This window comes from Prionailurus viverrinus, chromosome B1 (assembly GCF_022837055.1).
Source record: "Prionailurus viverrinus isolate Anna chromosome B1, UM_Priviv_1.0, whole genome shotgun sequence".
In the NCBI taxonomy this organism is placed as follows: Eukaryota; Metazoa; Chordata; class Mammalia; order Carnivora; family Felidae; genus Prionailurus; species Prionailurus viverrinus.
The window spans coordinates 73,143,524-73,166,330 of NC_062564.1; the positions used below are offsets into that span (position 1 = coordinate 73,143,524).

The following is a 22,807-nucleotide window of genomic DNA, read 5'->3' on the forward strand; positions in this document are numbered from 1 at the left end:
ATAATCCAGATAGCTGGCAAGCATAGACAAAGCACCAATGGAGTCATTGTTTAAAAGATTTCAGATACAGGCACCTTTAACAGGAATGTGTACATTTGCATTAGAAACTCACTTGACAACAGAGATTTAGGTCCACTCTGATTTTTACATATATTTTTATGAAGGGACAATGATTTTATAGTCTACTTAAAAGGCATTCATTAAAACATATTCTAGTTATTCTTGGCATTTCAATAAAGAGATGAGTCAAAGGCATTCCATGAGGTTAAAAGGAAGAAGAACCAGGAAAGTCATTCTAAGGAGAAGGAAAGGATCCAGCAATTTCTAGAGAGGAAAAAAGGAGAAAGGAGTTTTAGGAGATGAAGAGATATTCTTTTTTTTTTTTTTTTAATTTTTTTTTTTCAACGTTTATTTATTTTTGGGACAGAGAGAGACAGAGCATGAACGGGGGAGGGGCAGAGAAAGAGGGAAACACAGAATCGGAAACAGGCTCCAGGCTCTGAGCCATCAGCCCAGAGCCCGACGCGGGGCTCGAACTCACGGACCGCAAGATCGTGACCTGGCTGAAGTCGGATGCCTAACCGACTGCGCCACCCAGGTGCCCCTGAGATATTCTTTAAAAATACATGGGGCACCTGGGTGGCTCAGTCATTAAGTCTCCAACTCTTGATTTTGGCTCAGGTCATGATCTCACCATAGTCGGATCAAGCCCTGCATGAAGCCCCACATGGGGCTCTGTGCTGGGCATGAAATTGTCTCCTTCTGCCCCTTCCTCTGGCCCTCCCCCACCCCCTCTGTGTGTGTCTCTCTCTCTCAAAAAAAAAAAAAAAAAAATTAAATTAAATTAGATTAAAATAGAAATACATAAGAAAATATATATGAATAAGGAAAAACAGAAATATGGTGATATAATGAAGTATTATACTATTTAGGTACATTAGGAAAAAGAAGATTGAAAGGCAGCTCTTGGCAAATGCCAATTAATTCATAGAATATGAATATAGTATCAAAATACTATAAAATAGGACTGGATTTTCTAGCCCCAAGAATGTTTAAAATATGAATACTTTTGCAAAAACTAATTATCATGTATGGAGAGCCACAGCTTATTTTAAGCACAGAATTTTCTTTGTTATGTCAAAAAGTAAAAGCTATACAGCACTGAACAACCTAATATAACTTAACCAATACAGTGAACAAAAACCTTATTTGTTCAAATCCAAATGAAAACATACTAAATGACTGAAATCAAGTTTAGAGATATAAATGTTTTTTTTTTTTTAAGCAAAAACACCTATTTTGCAGGGTTACCTTTGTCCCACTTGTAATAGGCCAGACCTTCTAAGTGATATGTCAGCGAGTCACTTGGTAGATCTACCAATGGAAGAAAATTGAAAAGATATATAAAAAAATTAAAAGATGGTCATATGGAATGTGGTTGTTCTGACATGGAAGTTACATAGAACAGCTTCATTGGTCAAAATTAGATAATCCCTTTTTGGAGGAATCTTAGCACTCTAGGTTGAATACACCTCATGTTTCTTTAGACCTCTAGGAACACTTAATATTTATGAGGCATAAATACATATATTTGCTTTAAAAAATTCCAATTTTGTGGAGTACCTGGGTAGTTCAGTTGGTTGCATGTCTGATTCTTGATCTCGGCTCAGGTCATGATCTCACGGGTTTGTAGGATCGTGCCCCACGTTGGTCTCTGCACTGACAGTGCAGAGCCTGCTTGGGATTCTCTCTCTCTCTCTCTCTCTCTCTCTCTGTCTCTGCCCCTCCCCTGCTCATGGGCTCTCTCTCTTTTCTCTCTCAAAATTAAACAATTTTTACAAGAAATTCCACTTATGTAAAACCTATAGTAAAAATGAGATTTAGTGACAATATTAGTTGAATTGTTAAAAAAATTTCAACTGACTAAATTTGAAGATCCAGTTGGCTTTATTCAGTGATTCATAAAGTAGGCAGCAACCCATCCAGTAAGAAGAAAGGAGCTCTGTGGGGCTATACAAAATGGAGGATTTTATAAGCAGAAAGAGGGCAGGATAAGGAAGTTAAAAGAATGGATTATTTCAGGTAAGTTACCTTCCTGTAGGGGAAGGCAGGGGTCTTATCAAGATTACCTCACCAGTAATGATCAGGACCTTCCAGACAGACTGGTTTAAAATTCCACTCCTGGGAAAGATTGAAACTGCAATTAGATTAGGAATTAAGTCTTGATTGAGCTTAGCAAAAGTGACTCCATTTGGGGCCAATTGTTTCCTTCCCTTTCTTTCCCTCTCCTTCCCATCCCTTCCCTTCCCATCCTTTCCCTTTCCTTCTTTCTTTCTACACCAGCATTTTGACAGAAAAAGAAAGAATCTTGGCCCTGGGAAGGGAGGAATGTCTGTGAGGCTCACTCTGGGTTTCTGTACTCCTTCCAGTCTCCATGCTCTGCTGGTTGACTTCTATGTGTGTCCCTACTGCTTTGGTCCCAACCCAACTGCCTTGGAATGATGTGTTTTCTCATCAGAGGACAAATTTGTGGGAACAGATGTAAAACACACACTGACTCCAAATGAGTTTGAGTCCCTTAAGTGTTAACTTCAAGGGAGGCTTTGCATCCCCCACTCTGCCAGGGACTGACACTGGGCCTGACACCCCATAGTCTCAGTGTTTCTCTTCTCTGTGGTCATGAGTATCTGTGCTACCACGTAGGATTTGTGCTTGTGGGGTTTTGTTTTTGTTTCGTCCATTTTATTTTTTGTTTCAAAGTTTTAATTTAAATTCTACTTAGTTAAATATAGTGTAATATTGGTTACAGGACTAGAATTTAATGGTTCATCACTTGCATATAACACCCAGTGCTCATTGCAACAAGTGCCCTCCTTAATACCCATTGCCCATTTGGCTCATCCCCTGCCCACCTCCCCTCCAGCAACCCTAAGTTTATTCTCTATAGTTAAGAGTCTCTTATGTTTTGCCTTACCCTCTCTCTTTTTTTCCTTTTCCCCTATGTTCATCTGTTTTGTTTCTTAAATTCCGCACATGAGTAAAATCACATGGTATTTGTCTTTCTCTAACTGACTTATTTTGCTTAGCATAATACACTCTAGCTCCATCTGTGTCGTTGCAAATGGCAAGATTTCATTCTTTTGATGGCTGAGTAATATTTCATTGTATATATGTATATATACAATGAAATCTTCTTTTTCCATTCATCAATTAATGGACATTTGGGCTTCTTCCATAATTTGGCTATCATTGATAATGCTGCTATAAATATTGAAGTGCATATGCCCCTTTGAATCAGTAATTTTGTATCCTTCAGATAAATACCTAGTAATGCAATTGCTGGCGTAGGGTAGTTCTACTTTTAACTTTTTGAGAAACCTCCATCCTGTTTTCTAGAGTGGCTGCACCAGTTTGCATTCCCACCAACAGTGTAAGAGAGCTCTCCTTTCTCTGCACCCTCACCGATATCTGTTGTTTCCTGTGTTAAATGCAGCCACTTTGACAGGTGTGAGGTGGTAGGTCATCCTAGTTTTGATTTGTATTTCCATGATGGTGAGTGATGTTGAGCATCTTTTCATGCATCTCTTAGCCATTTGGATGTCTTCTTTGGAAAAGTGTCTGTTCAAGTTCTACCCATTTCGTAAATGGATTATTTGGTTTTTGGGTGTTGAGTTTGGTAAGTTCTTTATAGATTTTGGATATTAACCCTTTACCAGATATGTCATTTGCAAATATCTACCATTCTGTCGGCTGATTTTAGTTTTGTTGATTGTTTCCTTCACTGCAGAAACTTTTTATCTTGATTAAATCCCAATAGTTCATTTCTGCTTGTTTCCCCTGACTCCAGAGACATACGTATCTAGTAAGAAGTTACTGCAGCCAAGGTCAAAGAGATTGCTGTGTGGTCTTCTCTAGGATTTTGATGGTATCCTGTCTCATAGTTAGGTCTTTCATCCATTTTGAATTTATTTTTGTGTATGGCATAAGAGAGTGGTCCACTTTCATTCTTTTGCATGTTGCTGTCCAGTTTTCCCAACACCAATTGTTGAAAGGAATGTCTTTCTTTCCATTGTATATTCTTTCCTGCTTTGTTGAAGATTCCCTGACCATATAGTTGTGGGTCTATTTCTAGGTTTTCTATTCTGTTCCATTGACTTACGTGTCTGTTTTTGTACCAGTACCATACTGTCTTGATAATTACAACTTTGTAATATAACTTAAAGTCTGGAATTGTGATGCCTCCAGCTTTGTTGTTCTTTTTCAAGATTACTTTGGTTATTCAGGGTCTTATGTGGTTCCATACAAATTTTAAGATTGATTGTTCTAGCTCTGGTGTTATTTTGATAGGGATTGCATTAAATGTGTAGATTGCTTTGGGATGTATAGACATTTTAACAATATTTGTTCTTCCAATCCATGAGCATGGAATGTTTTCCATTTCTTTGTGTTATCTTCAGTTTCTTTTATAAGTATTCTATAGTTCTCAGAGTACAGATCTTTTTGTTCTTTGGTTAAGTTTCTTCCTTGATATCTTAGTTTTTGGTGCAATTCTAAATGGGATCAATTCCTTGATTTCTCTTTCTGTTGCTTCATTATTGGTGTATAGAAATGCAACAGATTTCTGTACATTGATTTTGTGTCCTGCAGTGTTGTTGAATTTGTGTATCAGTTTTAGCAATTTTTTGGTGAAGTCTTTCAGGTTTTCTACATAGAGTATCATGTTGTCTGCAAATAGGGAAAGTTTGACTTCTTCCTTGCTGATCTGGATGCCTTCTATTTCTTTTTGTTATCTGATTGCTGAGGCTAGGAATTCCAGTACTATGTTAAATAACAATGGTGACAATGGACATCCCTGTCTTATTCATGACTGTAGAGGAAAAGCTCTCAGTTTTTTCCCATTGAGGATGATATTAACTGTGGGTCTTTCGTATATGGCCATTATGATGTTAAGGTATGTTCCATCTATCCCTAATTTGTTGAGATTTTTAATCAAGAATGGATGCTGTATTTTGTCAAATGCTTTTTTGCATCTAAGAACAGGATCATATGGTTCTTATTTTTTCTTTTATTAATGTGGTGTATCACGTTGATTGATTTGCAAATATTAAATCAGCCCTGCAGCCCAGGAATAAATCCCACTTGATAATGCTGAATGATTATTTTAATGTACTGTTGAATTAGATTTGCTAGTATCTTGTTGAGAATTTTTGCATCCAAGTTCATCAGGGATATTGGCCTGTAATTGTCATTTTTAGTAGGGTCTTTGTCTGGTTTTGGAATCAAGATAATGCTGGCCTCATAGAATGAGTTTGGAAGTTTTCCTTCCATTTCAATTTTTTTGGAATAGTTCAAAAAAATACACATTAACTCTCTCTTTCTCTCTCTCTCTTCCTTCCTTCCATCCTCCCTCCCTTCCTTCCTTGTAGGCTTCATGCCCAACACAGAGCCCAGTGTGGAGCTTGAACTCATGACCCTGAGATCAAGACCTGAGCTGAGATCCCAATGGGACACTTAGCTGACTGAGCCACCCAGGTTCCCTGGTATGGGTATCAACTTTTCTTTAAATGCTTGGTAGAATTCCCCTGGGAAGCTCTCTGGCCCAGGAATTTTGTTTGTTGGGAGATTTTTGATTACTGGTTCAATTTCTTTGCTGGTTAGGAGTCTGTTCATATTTTCTATTTCTTCCTGTTTCAGTTTTGGTAGTTTATATGTTTCTGGGAATGTATCCATTTCTCCCAGATTGCCCCATTTTCTGGCATATAATTTTTTATAATATTCTCTTATAATTTGTTTGTATCTCTGTGGTGTTGGTTGTGATCTCTCCTCTTTCATTTGTGATTTTATTTGTGTCCTTTCTTTTTTTTTTTTTTAATTTTTTCAGTGTTTATATATTTTGGAGAGAGAAAGAGAGACAGAGCACAAGTGTGGGAGGGGCAGAGAGAGGAAGACACAGAACCCGAAGCAAGCTCCAGGCTCTGAGCTGTCAGCACACAGCCTGATGCACGGCTCGAACTCACAAACTGTAAATTTATGACCTGAACCAAAGTCAGCTGCTTAACTGACTGAGCCACCCTGGCGCCCCTCTTTTCTTTTTGATAAGGCTCCCTAGGGCTTTTCAAGTTTATTAATTATTTCAAAGAATCAGCTCCCAGTTTCACTGATGTGTTCTACCAGGTTTTTTTGTTCTATGTCATTTATTTCTGCTCTAATCTTTATTATTTCCCTTCTTCTGCTGGCCTTAGGCTTTATTTGGTATTTCTTTGCTAGTGTCTTTAGGTGTAAGGTTAGGCTGTACATTTGAGACTTTTCTTGCTTCTTGAGGTAGGTCTGTATTGCTATCTACTTCCCTCTTAAGACCTCTTTTGCTGCATCCCAAAGGTTTTGGACTGGGCCTATTGTTTCTTTTTATCAAGATATTCACACCATTCTAAATGAATGTACCTGCATAATTTGTTAGAAAACTAAAGATCTACAGCCTCAGTTAGCAAGTGGAAAGCAGAATATTTTGGAATTTTTCTTTTTATGATGATGTTGTCAGACTCTAAATCCACATCTCATTTTCATGGGAAACCAAAATTTTGCAGATACTCACTAAGGTTGAACAGCATTTAATTTAATGCATGGAATCATGTAATAAATACAGTTCACCAAGATGAAGGTAAAGAATAAGCAAATCCGGTAAGACCACCTTAAAATGAATTAGTAAGAAAACCATTCCCAGCAAATGGGGGGAAAATCTTCAATTATGAGTTATCCTTAAAACAAATTTTATAAACATACAAAAATTAAAATTGGGCCAAGAAGCACATGGGTAGATATAAGGTAAACCCTTTGAATAGGGAGTCCTTACTTTGCACATTTATTTTAGTTTCCTGAAACTAAATCTCTAAAAGGTGGGATGAGCTTTCCAAAACTGTCCTTCTCTTTCTAATTCAAGTGTTCCATTGGTGACGATTTTCCATGACAATGACTATCTTTTTTGTGCTCTTCCTACCTTCATTAGAGTGTTAGATCTCCTCCCTCCCTAGGATAAGATCATTTTTCTTTTTTTTAAATATTTTTAAAATTTTTTTAATGTTTATTTATTTTTGAGAAAGAGACAGAGTGCAAGCAGAGGAGGAGCAGATAGAGAGGGAGACAGAGAATCTGAAGCAGGTTCCAGGCTCTGAGCTATCAGCACAGAGCTCGATGTGGGGCTCAAACTCATGAACTGCGAGATCATGACCTGAGCTGAAGTTGGACACTCAACCAACTGAGCCACCCAGGCGCCCCAAGATCATTTTTCTGAAAGGCTATTTCTCTAGCCTTCCACTTGTGCAAAAATATTCTTGACTTATGCAACAATAACATTTGCCTGTGCTTGGATCTCTCATCAAGAAAGAGAAGAGATGGCACAAAAACAGACACTCAGATCAATGGAACAGAATAGAGAACCCAGAAATTGACCCACAAATATATGGCCAGCTAAACTTTGACAAAGCAGGAAAATATGTCCAATGGAATAAAGACAGTCTCTTCAGCAAGTGTGCTGGGAAAACTGGACAGGGACATGCAGAAGAATGAACCTGTATCACTTTCTTACACCATACACAAAAATGAACTCAAATTGGATGAAAGACCTAAATGTAAGACAGGAAGCTGTCAAAATCCTCAAGGAGAAAACAAGCAAAAACCTCTTTGATCTTGGTCGCAGCAACTTCTTATTCAAAACACCTCCAGAGGCAAGGGAAACAAAAGCAAAAATGAACTACTGGGACCTCATCAAAATAAAAACCTTCTGCACCGTGAAGGAAACAATCAGCAAAATTAAAAGGCAACTGACGGAATGGGAGAAGATATTTGTAAACAACATATCAGATAAATGATTAGTATCCAAAATCTATAAAGAATTTATCAAACTCAGCACCCAAAAAACAAATAATCCAGTGAAGAAATGGTCAAAAGACATGAGTAGACACTTCTCTAAAGAAGACATCCAGATGGCCAACCAATACGTGAAAAAATTCTCAACATCACTCATCATCAGGGAAACACAAATCAAAACCACCATGAGATACCACCTTACACCTGTCAGAGTGGCTAACATTAACAACTCGGGCAACAACAGATGTTGGCGAGGATTTGGAGAAAGAGGATCTCTTTTGCATTGCTGGTGGGAATGCAACCTGGTGCAGCCATTCTGGAAAACAGTATGGAGGGAGGTTCCTCAAAAAACTAAAAATAGAACTACCCTACGACCCAGCAATTGCACTAATAGACATTTATCCAAGGGATACAGGTGTGCTGTTTTGAAGGGACACATGCACCCCCATGTTTATAGCAGGACTATCAACAATAGCCCAAGTATTAAAGAGCCCAAATGTCCATCGATGGATGAATGGGTAAAGAAGATGTGGTATATATATAGAATGGAGTATTACTCGGCAATCAAAAAGAATGAAATCTTGCCATTTGCAACTACGTGGATGGAACTGGAGGGTATTATGCTAAGTGAAATTAGTCAGTCAGAGAAAGACAAATATCATATGACTTCACTCATATGAGGACTTTAAGACACAGAACAGATGAACATACGGGAAGGGAAGCAAAAATAATATAAAAACAGGGAGAGGGACAAAACATAAGAGACTCTTAAATATGGAGAACAGAGGGTTGCTGGAGGGGTTGTGGGAGGGGGGAAGGGCTAAATGGGTAAGAGGCATTAAGGAATCTACTCCTGAAATCATTGTTGCACTATATGCTAACTAATTTGGATGTAAATTTGAAAAATAAAATTAAAAAGAAAAAAGAAAAAAAGAAAGAGAAGAGAGACCAAGTCGAATTGTAGGCTCATCATTTTCTCCATTAATCTCAGTGTACAGAAGTTCCCCCTTTATCTCTGGTTTCGCTTCCCATGGTTTCAGTTGCCTGTGGTCAACCCCAGCATCCAGCAGTAGGTGATCCTCTTTCCAACTTGTCTTCAGTAGGTCAGTAGTACCTCATGCTACTTCACAATGTCTGTATCATTCACCTCATTGTATCTCATCACATAGCTATTTTATCATCTCACATCATCACAAGAAGGGTGAGTACAGTGCAGTAAGATTTTTGAGAGAGACCACATTCACCTAACTTTTATTACAATATAGTGTTACAATTGTTCTATTTTATTATTGTTGTTAATCTCTTACTGTGCCTAATTTATAAGTTAAACTTTATCATAGGTATGTATATGTAGGAAAAAACATAGTACATGTAAGTGTTCAGTACTATTCGCAGTTTCAGCCATCCACAGGGGGTTTGGAACATACCCACGGATCCCCACGGATCATATCCCCACGGATAAGAGTAGGAGCTATTATAGTCAGTATTTTTCATGAACTATACCCCCAGCTCTGCCCTGTATGTCATATCCAGGTATTTCCATGCAATGACCTCAAATAAACCACATTAGTATTTCCTGCCAAAATATCCTACATACCTGCCATATCATCTTTGTAGATACCAAAAAGAAAGAATAAGTAATGAAAAATAGAACAAAAGCTTTGGCAGAAAATATCAGATAGAGAAAATGAACATACCTTTAGGTCATCACCTATCCTGGGTAAATTTGGTGAAGCCAATGTGTCCAGTGTAAAAATGAGATCTTCGTGAAAGGTTTCAACGTGTTCTTCATTAATGTGGATAGCAACCTGAAAAAAAACATTTTTAAACCAGGAAATGAGAAAAAAAGATTTTATGAAAAAGGAAGTTTGTGCTTATAATTTAGTTTAATTGGAATATTAACTGGTCAGTTCTTTACTCCCACCTTAGAAGCTCTGTTTCTGAAGCTTTTTTGGAACTACATGGAGCATATGGTTTGTCATCTCTTAGTTTAAAAAACAACAACAAAAACCATAGAACTTTCTTCTAACTTCTCTTCTCCTCTGCTTCTGCACAAGCATTTCTCTCTCAGCAGTTCCTGCTTCTGCTTGCTGTTGGTGAGGAATGAGTGGCAATGAACTCCATCTGGTAGTCTGGGTAGACGAAGTTGAAGAAGCATAAACAAGTATGGCCTTGTAGCTGACACTAAATCAAAAACTCTTTGTTTCCTCTGGATTGATGACTGATGGCTGCCTCATCAGTACAGTCTCCCTGGAAAAGCATTTCCAGCTTCCTCACCCTGTCTCAGAACTGAATCAGGTGTGAGGCACACCTTTTCTCAACTGCCAGCACCTTACAAAGGAGCTTTCTGTGTCAAAAGCAATGTCAGCTTCATTTTTTTTTTTTTTTTAAATCAGGGTGTGGTAAATCTGGCTCACACACCAATGTACAGTCAACTCATACTGTGACGGGAAATCTAGAATAGCATGTCTCAGACTGATTTATATGACTGCATTAGTTTACATGATTATATGAGGGTGGAGCCATGTCTTTTTCTTCTTTGTGTCCTAATGCCTAGCACAGTCAGTGCCTGCAACATACAAGCTCTCAGTAAATGTATTAAACTTAAGAGTTTTATTATTTGTTATTTTTCAAAGCTGCCCTTGCAATTACTCTTGTTCCTGTTCATGACCAATGTAAGTGCTGTGAGAACTGGAACCAAGTTGCACAGAGTAGGTAGGCAATACATATCAACTGGCATGGTATTCTGCATATATTCTGGGATAGGACTATTTTACCTTCAAGCTGTCCCATCCTAAAAAAAAAAAAAAATCTTCACTCTCCTCCCATCCTGTCCAGCCTGCTTAAAACTGCTGATTAGTTTTTCTTGCTCAAGGTTACCAAGGCAAAAATTACTGATTACACTGTGCCACTGTTATTTTAGCATACAGAGGGTTCACAGCTTGCCCATGCTTCCTGCTATTGCAAGTTCTTGGTAAAACTGAGATCTTTGGCAATAACAGGTTTCACTCACTTTACCAGGTGATCTGGCAAAAATAGATGCAGCCATACTGAATGCTATTACTAGGTACTTACCTGCAGGTTCTCATTCAGGATATGTTCTTTCCAAATGTTAAGAAATAAACCAAATCAGAGGCATTTGAACATTTATTCTGATAATCTTTCAAATATTTCCAGATGGGGACCTTCACTAGCTATGAATCAGCTTATCCATTTCTCTATTTTTTATGACTTCACAGTGGCCTATGACTAGCAGATTAGTCATCTTGTCTCTTTATTAATGAGTGAAAAGGAGGATTTTTAAAATCAGATGATAAATCTGAATTGTAAATCACTTTTAAATATTAGTTTTATACTCATGCTATACACTGGCAGTTCTAGAAACTAGTTATCAATTTGTGATGGCCAAAATTTCCAGTAACTATCTGTAGATAGCATTGACTGGTGACACTACTCACCCCTTTTCTATCATGGAACATTCTAGCATTGTCCATGACCAACAAAACTGGATTATCTCAAGTTTCAGTGATATTACAGATAATTGAGAACTTGGCCATATTGCTAAATATCAGGTTGCCCCGAGTACCACCAATGAATCCGTCAATGTAAAATATTATATTGTGTTATTGTATTTTTTAAAACTCTAAGCAATTGTCTTTTCACAACAGAGGATAATTCAGGAAGGTCATGGTCCAGGTGGATTTTATAAGGGCAAGTCCAGAAACTCCTCTACAGAATATGTTTATACTATGGCTTTTGATAAAGATGAAGTGACTCTAACAAGTGATTCTTATTTTGGGGAAGAGTAAGAGTCTCAAAGCTTCCACGTGGAGTTAAAGAAGAAAGGAAAAAGGAAAAAGAAATTATTTAGACAGATAGTGGCTTACAAATTTCTGGAAAGAATGAAAGAACAAATTCTCTGATATAAGAAATCCAATGAATTCCATACAAAGAAGGAATGGATACATGGTGAACATAACATAACATGGTGAAATTATAGAATACCAAAGACAAAAGAAGCCAGAAAAGAGAAGACTCATTATCATTAAAGGACAGCCAAACTGACAGTTAATTTTTTAGACTTTATTTTTTAGGGCAGTTTTAGGTTCACAGTAAAATTGAGCAAAAAAAATACAGAGTTTCTATATATCCTTTACCCCTACACATACACAGCCTTCCCACTATCAATATCCTGTACGAGAGTGGTACATTTTTAAAAATCAACAAACCTACAGTGGTTCATTATCACCAAAATCAAAATTCATAGTTTACAGTAAGGTTCACTCTTAGTGTGCATTTTATGGGTTTGCACAAATGTGTAATGACATGTATCTACCATTATAGTATTATATAGAATACTGAAAATCCTCTGTGCTTCACCTATTCATCCCTACCCACCCCCACCACTCAGCCCTGGCAACCACTGATCTTTTTACTATCTCCATAGTTTTGCCTTTGCCAAATGCATATACTTGGAATCATAACAGTATGTAGCCCTTTCAGATTGGCTTCTTTCAGTTAGTAATATGCATTTAAGGTTCCTTCATTCATGTGTTTTCATGGCTTGATAGCTCATTTCTTTTTAGTACTGAATACTATTTCACTGTCTGATGGACCATAGTGTACCTATCTATTCACCTATCGAAGGATATCTTTGTTGCTTCCAAGTTTCGGCAACTATGAATAAAACTGCCATAAATATCTGTGTGCAGGATATTATGTGAACATAAGTTTTCAACCCATTTGGGTAAATATCAAGAAACACAATTGTTGAATCATATGGTAAGAGTATGCTTAGTTTGTAAGTAACTGCCAAACTGTCTTCCAAAGTGGCTGTACCATTTTGCATTCCCACCAGCAACGACACAGAGTTCCTGTTGCAGACATCCGCACCAGCATTTAGTGTGGTCAGTGTTCTGGTATCTCATTGTTTTAATTTGCATTTCCCTAATGACATATGATATTGAGCATCTTTTCATATGCTCATTGCCATTTGTTTATCTTCTTTGGTGTGGTGTTTTTTAAGGTCTTTAGGTCATAGTTTAATTGGGTTGTTTGTTTTATTATTGTTGAGTTTTAATAGTTCATTGTATATTTTGGATAACAATCTTTTATCAGACAGGTATTTTACAAATATTTCCTCTCTTAATGAAAAAAAGCATCAACAGATATAAAAGTAAAATTTCTGCATAATGACAAAAGGCTAAATTCACAAGTTTGGAAATGTGCATTTAAAAACACAACTTCAAAGTATGGAGAGAAAAACTGAAATAATTATAACAAGAAATTGAAAAATCTATTATGCTATGATAGTCTCTTAGCAAATAATAGTTCAAACAGCCAAAAAGGAAAACAAAACAAATCAAATCAGTTGGAACACAGAAGATCTAGACAATATATCAGCAAGTTTGAACTTGTGTGTGTGCGTGTGTGTGTGTGTGTGTGTGTGTGTGTCTCTGTGTGTGTATACACATTTGCCTATTAGAGAACACACACATATATGTATCTACACTTGCCAATTAGAGAATACACATTTTTTTCAAGCATACAAGAAATGTCTAGGAGACTAACCACATACTAAGCTATAAAGTAAATCTCAACAAATTTCAAAAAAAAAAACAACCCAGTATCATTTATTGTTTTTTATCATAATATAATTAGATTAGAAACCAATACCAAAATAAGTAGAAACCATAAAAATTTGGAAATTTTAAAATATACAAAAAATCCAAGTAACTCATGAGTAAAAAGGGAACATAAAAGAATAAAAAACCCATAAAATTAACATGCAGAATGTTGGCATTACAGCACTAAGAGAAGTATTTATAGCCCCAACTCATTATATGAGAAAAGAAAAAAGATGGAAAATTAATGAGCTAAGCACTCAGCATAAGAAGTTAGGAAGAGATCAGCAAAACAGACACACAAAAAGTAGAAGTAATAAAGGCAAGAGCAGAAATTAATGAGATAAAAAGTAAATATACAATAAATAAATTAAAAACCCAGGTATTAGTCTTTGAATGAATAATAAAAATGAAAAACCACCACCACCACCACAACAAAACTTTAGCAAGGCTAGATCATGAGAAAAACCCAGAAAGGACAAACAAAATCACAACAAGGGGGCATTACTTTAGATGCAAAAGAGATTAAAATATAGAATGATTATGTAATTATTCACTCATGGTAGTAAATTTGAAAAAATACAACAACAAAGTCCTAGAAATATATGGCTAGAAAAACTAATTCAAGAAAAGAATTTAGGGGGTCGCCTGAGTGGACCAGTCAGTTAAGCATCCAACTTCAACTCATGATATGGTTTGTGAGTTGGAGCCCCATGTCAGGCTCTATGCTGACAGCTCAGAGCCTGGAGCCTGCTTCGGATTCTGTGTCTCCCTCTCTCTGCCCTCTCCTGCTCGGGCTCTGTCCCTCTCTCAAAAATAAATACACATTAACCAAAAAAAAATTTTAAATTTTTTTTTTCAACGTTTATTTATTTTTGGGGACAGAGAGAGGCAGAGCATGAACGGGCGAGGGGCAGAGAGAGAGGGAGACACAGAATCGGAAACAGGCTCCAGGCTCTGAGCCATCAGCCCAGAGCCTGACGCGGGGCTCGAACTCACGGACCGCGAGATCGTGACCTGGCTGAAGTCGGACGCTTAACCGACTGCGCCACCCAGGCGCCCCCAAAAAAATTTTTTAAAGAAAAAAAGGAAAAGAATTTAGGGGGGTCTGGGTGTCTCTGCTGGTTGGGCATCCAAGTCTTCATTTCAGCTCAGGTCATGAGCTCACGGTTTGTGGGATGAAGCCCCACATCCAGCTCTGTGCTGATGGTGCAGAACCCGTTTGGGATTCTTTCTCCGTCTCTCTCTCCATCTCTCTCTATAATTACATCATAAATTTCCTTTTGTATAAATCCGTATTTTCCTCATGTCTACACTTCTTAAAGCCAGAATTGTCATGAAGAGTAGCAGCTCTGTAAAACAAGGAAGCTGCTTTGTCAGTGCTTTGTAGGATTAGCACTATATTCAAGATTCTTTGGGCCTTAACTCTAAGAAAATAAATAGAACTTCATACGAGCCAAGCAAAATAGGCTTCTCCTTTGGATTATAATGCCTTCTAACATTCTTGGGCTCTTTGTTTTTATGTTAGTGCCTGGTAGGTAACAAAAATTAAAAAAAGAAAAATGGGAGAATTTCTTCCAAAAAATAGCATGAACCTCAAATAAACTGGTTTGCTATAAAGCTTAGTAACACCAGGGAAAAAACTGGAACCACGTATCTTTCAAGATTACATGTTTTCTTGTCTTCATTGCCATTCTCAGAATGTATCCCAGTTCTCTGCAACATGCAAAATTAATTCCTTTACGTAACTGAGCCCTTACAGTTAATATTAATGTAGCTATTTATTTTAAAAGTCTACTGCCACTTCTAAAAATGTCTGAGGGAGTTTACATATTAGCCCATAGTTCAAAGGCATACTATTGTGTTTAAATGCAAAATAAAATAAACTCTGGAAAACATAAAGAAGTTGATGCTATCAAGGACCAGTCATGTTCTGCCTGTTTTGAATGGCTCCCTACCACAAACACTACCTCTTTCCTACACCCTTAAGTAGAGGTTGTTTGTTCCTGAACTTTCCACCTAACAATAGGGGTTGGCTGGGTTTGTTCAACAGAATCAGCAGTACAATGACATTGTTAAGAGTGTGGACTATGGAGCCAAATCACCTGGATGGAAGCATGACTATGCACCTTGAGCAAGACATTAAATGTCACAGAGCCTCAGTTTCCTCACTTGTAAAATGGGGGCTAATAATAGTACTTACCTCAGAGGTGAGAATTAAATGAGCTTAGTATCTGTAAAGCACTTAGAACAGAACCTGGCGCACAGGAGGTGCTAAATAACAATTACCACCTGCCTATTCAATATTCTGCCAATCTCCTGTCAAAATTCTTCCTCTGAAACTTGTGCCTCTCAAATTTTCTATCCTCCATCACTTGCTGTTCCTCTCATCACTCTCTGATTAGTATCAGAGATTTTGGAGCATGGCCTATGATTTTTCTCTCTACCCCAAATCTGCCATAATCCTGCTGTCTTCAGAGTTCACGCGGATGGCCCTTCCAACACCCAGTGCTTTGGCTTCTTCGTCTCCAATGCCCCTCATCTCCACACAGATATCGACAACTCACCCCTTTTCCTTATTAGTACCTGCAGCTACTCCACCTGTAAGATCTTAAACCATACCATTCAACTTTCTTACCACAAACTGCCATTATCCTCATCGCTCCAATAATGCCTGCTTATCCATCAGGATTGTGACTGAAGTCTTATCCCACTCACTCCACGTGTCACGTGCTTTTTTCTGGTTTTGCTTCCATTGCCATCTTGCTTTGGTTCAGCACTGGAACCTCTTAAATAACATCTTCAGCTTCTCACTCTTCTTGCCCTTTTTTTCCTTCTGCAATACTTACCCAAATGTGGATCAGTTCAGCGTTCTTTGCTTCTAACACCACACTAAGTAAATCACTCAACCATGTGTATAGGAACCATTAACTCATGGTCTCGCTTCTCAGCCCAGCTCGCCATTCCCCTCGCGAGCCCTGCATTTCTTTGCAAACCTCCTGCTCCCCTGCTCTTCTCTCATATCAAGTCACCAAGTTCCACCTGAACCACTGCCTAAATATCTTTTGAATCTAAAAGCCCTGCTTGATTTCTTCTCTCATCATCTCTACCCATCTCTTTTACCATCTCCAAAATATTCTCCTCTCAGCTACCAAAGTAATCTTCCTAAAAATTCAAGTACCATCATGTTCCCTACATACTTAATTCCCTTCGGGAACTCCCTACTGCTTCCTGATGGAGGACTGACCCCATAGCTTGACCCCAAGGCCCTCTGTGACTAGGCCGTGTTTACCTCTCTAAACTGCTTTCCCAATTCTTCCAGCCTGCACCTTACACACTCAGTTACTTGTCCTTCCTTGAATGTGCCATATTCTCTCAGACCTCATGCATCTCATATGCTACCTCCTTTGCAAGGATTAGGGCAATCCTTGCCTTTCTTCTTTTTCTACCTGGGTAACTCCTGTTGATCTGTTATGGTTCACTTCAAGTGTTACTTCTCGTCAACTCTGGGGTAGAGACTTCCCTGACCCTTCCTCTTCCTGAGTAGGCTGCCTGGGTGTCTCTCTTTGTTCTTCTATGTGTGTTATCTCTTTTTAAGTACTTGCCATGTTCCTGGCACCAGTGAATGGTTCATGGATTAATGAATAAGCAAAGACATCCCATTTCCATAAAATAATGGTAAAAACTACAGTAGCATTTCATTTTATACATCCATTTAGAATACAGGTTTTTAAAACTAGTGGAGTTAGTTTTGATGGGGTCAGTATTACAGAGTGACTGACACTCCAGGTAGCTGGCAACTCAAGCTCTCAAGTAACTGGCTCACCAAAACCGAGAATTTGATTGATTGCTACCACTTACTGGAAGCCCAACAATATATTAAACACTTAAGACTGTCTTTTAGCTCTTCTGGAGGCAAGAGTGGATTTAGCAGCTCTACATATCACATCCCCATATATCAACGCTTAATAGAGAAAGGTCTTTCTCTCTTCTATTTCTTTGTTAAAAAGGCAACAAAAATCCTTTTCCAGAACCTTCCCCCATCCCTACCATCACAGTACAGTACAACCTTGGTTTGCAAACATAATTCATTCCAGAAACATGATTGTAATCCAAAGCGTTTGTGTATCTAAGAGAATTTCCCCAAAAGAAATAATGGAAACTCAGATGATTCATTCTACAACCCAAAAATATTCATTTAAAACAATTACATGGGGTGCCTGGGTGGTTCAGTTGGTTCAGCTGCCGACTTCAGCTCAGGTCATGATCTCATGGCTCGAAGAAGTCTCGTTGAGTTCAGGCCCCACTTCAGGCTCTGTGCTGACAGCTCAGAGCCTGGAGGCTGCTTCATATTCTCTGTCTCCCTCTCTCTCTGCCCCTCCCCTGCTTGCACTCTGTCTGTCTCTCTCTCTCTCAAAAATAAATAAACATTAAAAAAATTTTTTAAAAATTACAATACTGTAATATAATACAAAATAGTAAACAAAATACAAAATACAAAAAAACAAACAAATTAACCAGCACTTACCTTTAAAAACCTTTATGGCCAGTGTGAGGGAGACAAGAAAGAGGAAGCTTGTTGTGTAGGACGACTTTCATGATCACTAACAGAATCACTGCTATCTGTTGGCAGAGTGGAATTGTTTTCTTCTCGTGCAACTTTAACAAGGAACCTATCCAATGACGCTTGCTTTTTCCTTCTTTTGAGGATTTCATGGAAACGTGACATTGCATTGTCATTAAACAGATTAATTACTCTCACTGCCAGAGCCTTATTCGGGGGGTGCTGTTTTACAAAATTTTGCACTGTTCCCACATTTGACACATCTCCCTAATCTCATTTGAAGTGGGGGATTCCTTCACCTTTTTCTCCTCCTCCTCTGCAGAGGAGATACAAACATAGACTTCTTATAAAATCTTGCAATTTCGGCCACTCACATACCTCATTCGTACTTCTCAATGATTTCTTTCTTAACTTCCACCATAATCATGTCCTTCTTCTTACTGACTTTCTTTTCAATCTTTTTCTGCATGGGGACCATTGTATATGCTCACACAGATGTTGACTACAGTACAGCATTAATAAACTCTTGTCATGTACTGTATTTAATGTAACGGGCAATAAGGCAGCAGAGGAAAGGGTCTGTATCTGCAGGCAGCCTGACCTAGAATGAAGCAAAGCATTCCTGAGCTTACTCTTGTATGGAAAAGCAAAGAACTGTCCATAGGTGCTTTGAAGTGACAAAAAATACACTAGCGCCCGTTGTGAGCACCTTCCAATATTCTCAAAAATCACTCATTGCTGCCAAACACTGCAGCATGAGACAGCGCACCCAAGCATGGGAGACGATCACCCACAATCCCGCAGCGAGACAGAGAGAGAAAGAGAGAGAGAGAGAGAGAAGAACCATTGGCTCAGTTGTGATCATGTGACAGTAGGCATCACGTACTACTAGTATTGCAAGGCATTTCTCGTTTATCAAGTTAAAATGTATTAGAAATGTTTGCGCATCTTGCGGAACACTCACAGAACAAGTTACTCACAATCCAAGGTTTTACTATAGTTCCTTCCAATCTCACGGGCCAAAGCCAGATCAAATTCCAAACCCCTAAACTGGTCACAGACATGGGGAATAGGGGCATTATTTTGGCTTAGACCAATACCATCAGGATATAACTGAGTCACCTGAAGGGAAAGCGCACTAAAACAAAATTAGAGTTATAATTAAGGATGAGGAGAGAAATGGCTGTTTGTGTAGGCAACTGGCAGTCTTTGCTAAAACGTGAGTCATCACTGAACAAATGTAGATTTAGCATTAGGCACATTATAGTTTGAGTCCCATCTTTGCCATTTTATGGTCGTGTGACCTTAGGCAACCTTTCTTCCCTTTTAAGACTCAATTTCCTCATCTATATAGCATTATTATGAAGATTAAATGAGATCACATATATAATGTTGCTAACCCACACTGAACATTCATTCATTCATTTAAAAAGATTTTTTTGAACATCTACAATGTGCCAGGCATTATGTCCCAGGATATAGAAGTGAATAAGATAGACAGGATCCCTCCCTTCATATAATTTATTAGCAATAAATGTTAGTTTCAAAATTTCCTAATTTTTCTAAGAAATTCAGAAGGACTTTGATTACTTTGACAATCACTTAAAAATTTTTTTTCATGTTTATTTATTTTTTGAGAGAGAAAGAGACAGAGTACAAGTGGGGGTGGGGGGGTGCGGAAACAGAGAAAGAGGGAGACACAGAATCCAAAGCAGGCTCCAGGCTCTGAGCTGTCAGCCCAGAGCCTGATGCGGGGCTCGAACCCACAAACCATGAGATCATGACCTGAGCCAAAGCCATATGCTTAATTGACTGAGCCACCCAGGTGCCCCATCTTGACAATCACTTTTTAAAGAAACTCAGTGTTTTCAGGAGTACGTATGACTTCAGAAGTTTTATATTTGATGTGTGAAGGTTCAGAAACGTTTATTTTTTTCCTTTTGGTTTATTCTGTTTAATTAAAATTATCAGAGAGATTTATATTTTTATCAGTATATTGTCACTGTGAATGCTATCCTGATTCCTAGACTACAGATGATTGGTAAAATGCAATATTTTTAGAAGTAAATAACCGAGACAATATCCAATATGATCTTACAGCCCTGAGGAAAAAAAAATTCAGATGCAAGAGCATGCAGTCTGTCTATCTGAGTAGTCATATACTTGGTCTAGAGTTAACAGATCCAACTCATGGGGAGGGTTACTGTCACTCAGTAGGAACAATCAGGTAATTAGGGTGACCCATTCCCCATTCACACCCATTAACAATTATAAACAATAGAGTTGAAAAGGCTTGTAAAGACTAACCTTTCACAAAAACACTTATGTGTGAAAGTGTAATTAAGATACTGTGGTAGCAGATTAAGGAGTCTCTCTTACCTTAACCTTGTTTTGAGATACAATAAGAAAACTGGTTGTAAAACAGGAGATCTAGAGATATGATACAAAAGAAGGGAGAATAAACATTAATAAATAAATAAGTAAACATTTACAAATCTGGGGGCCCAGAAAAGAGGAACCTCTGCTCACTTATCATGCCTGACCTACCTCTATCTAGTTTTCTTTTCTTTTTTTTTTTTTTTAACGTTTATTTATTTTTGAGACAGAGAGAGACAGAGCATGAACAGGGGAGGGTCAGAGAGAGAGGGAGACACAGAATCTGAAGCAGGGTCCAGGCTCTGAGCTGTCAGCACAGAGCCTGACTCGGGGCTCGAACGCACAGACCGTAAGATCATGACCTGAGCCGAAGTCGGAAGCTCAACCGACTGAGCCACCCAGGCAACCCTATCTAGTTTTCTTATTGACCATATATACTGAGCTGTTTCTTATTTGCATTTTTCTTTGATCCCACCAAGGAACTGAGATTTTTTTTTTTTATCAAGGAGTGTCTTTATATACATGAAAACCAAGCATTACTGAGTCATTAAAAGTTGAACTGTTTTTCTAGTACTACCTATGGATTTTCTCCAGCGCATGTCTTCATTCAGTCTCTCTTAAGACCAAACGAGTACCTAAAAGAAGTGTAGGTGGCTAGGGCACAATTACTAGACATGGACAAAGGTGAATGGGCTTTGATGTCATCTAACATTTAACTTTAATCACAAATATGAGGGTCAGAAGGAAATCTACCTATCCAGTGTGGACAGACAACGTGTCCACAAAAGTTATCAAGAGGAACACAGACACAGGGAAGGCACTGAAAGTTTGTGGACAGAATTAACCAAGAGTTGAAACTAGAGACAAAGTCTGTTATTAAATTTTATGGCATGTGAGATTAAGTTTATGAGACCAAATATCTTGGAATCCTGAGGCATTTCTACAGTGAAATATAATATTTATAGAAAAAAGTTCAAGGAACAGACATGTATAGCTCTGATGACTTATCAACATCCATGTAATCACCACCAATGTCAAGAAATGGATTGTTGCTTGCAACTGAGAAGACTCCTTCTCCCCCTCCCAATAATTAATGTCCCCAGCAAAGGTAATCACTATCCCCACTTTGATGAAAATAATTTGCTTACTTTTCTTTTTTTTTTCTTTTAGAGAGAGCACGAGTGGGAGGGAGGGGCAGAAGGAGACAAAGAGAATCTCAAGCAGGCTCCACGCTCAGTGTGGAGCCTGACAGAGGGCTCAATATCACTGCCCTGGGATCATGATCTGAGCCAAAATCAAGGGTTGGACGCTCAATCTACTGAGCCTCCAAAGTGCCCTTTTCTTGCTTTTCTTTATAGTTCTTCCACCTAAGTTTGCATCCCCAAACACTACTTTGTTTGGTTTTTTGGGTTGTTTTTTTTTTTGCCTGCTTTTTGAACTTCATATATAAATGGAATTTATACATATTCTCTTGTTCTTTACTTAATTCAACATTATATTTGTGAGGTTGACACATCTTGTTGAATGTTAGTTATAATGTATTCAGTTACAAAAAGTAAATACTATACAGTAAATTTTAGTTACTGTATAATATTCCATTGAAATAATATACTACAACTTATTTCCCAGTTCTCTTCTTAGATGTTTTAAAAGCCAAAGAAGTTTTAATCTCTTTTTCTAACTACATAGATTCTCATTATAGTGAAGATATGGACTATCGTTTTCACTTATTAAATTGGCTAATTTAAGGGAGAGAAACAAAAAAGTTTCTTAAATTCAGTGTGCTTCAGAAAAGGGGTAATTGGAGAGAGTTGATTCTGATTGGGCTGGTGGAAGGTGGAAGGAGACCCAAGGAGGTTACTTTTCCCAATTTTTGCAAAGGAGAAACACTTGAGGCCATGTTCCAAACCAAATAGCTCTGTCCTCTGTCACTGAAAAAGGAGCAAGAAAAACATGGCTACATGGCCAGCGAGTATGTGCTTGATATGAAAGAGAGAAAGAGCATGTACATGTACACATGCACAAAAGGACTTCAATTCTAGTTGTCATTCCATTAATTCTTGATACTGGTTTCGATATATTTGCTGTGTGGTGGTCATGAAAGCAGAACTGTTCTAGTAATCACAGACTTGTTACCAACAAGGGCTGCTACCTTGCACTGGACTGGGTTATTGTTCAGCAAATACTCAGCCCTCCTCCACCTCTCTCTTATAATGAAGTATATTTTCCTATCTTTGGGCTTGGCCATATGACATGCTTTGGCCACTGGGAAATCAACAGGTGTGATAGAAATAGCAGCTCTAAATATGCTTGACTGGTGGACTCATGCTCTTGTGCTCCAGTGATCTGCCAAAAAAGCAAGCCCTGGTTGGCTTCTCCC

General features: G+C 38.1%; 1 protein-coding gene across 5 annotated transcripts in view; it reads right to left on the reverse strand.

Moving 5' to 3' along the window:
* LRAT (lecithin retinol acyltransferase) overlaps positions 1–22,807 on the reverse strand; it is a 118,263-nt gene that overhangs the window by 35,088 nt on the left and 60,368 nt on the right. The window contains exons 1-5 of one of the 5 annotated variants that reach the window (XM_047855689.1): positions 18,016–18,054; positions 9,788–9,995; positions 9,561–9,671; positions 2,130–2,181; positions 1,312–1,374 (exon numbers count right to left, since the gene is read on the reverse strand). The gene's annotated coding sequence lies outside the window, so the exon portion shown is untranslated. Of the gene's footprint in view, positions 1–1,311; positions 1,375–2,129; positions 2,182–9,560; positions 9,672–9,787; positions 9,996–18,015; positions 18,055–18,141; positions 18,653–20,430; positions 20,482–22,807 lie in introns of those variants that run through there. The other 4 variants (XM_047855690.1, XM_047855687.1, XM_047855688.1 and 1 more) reach the window with 4 other exon arrangements.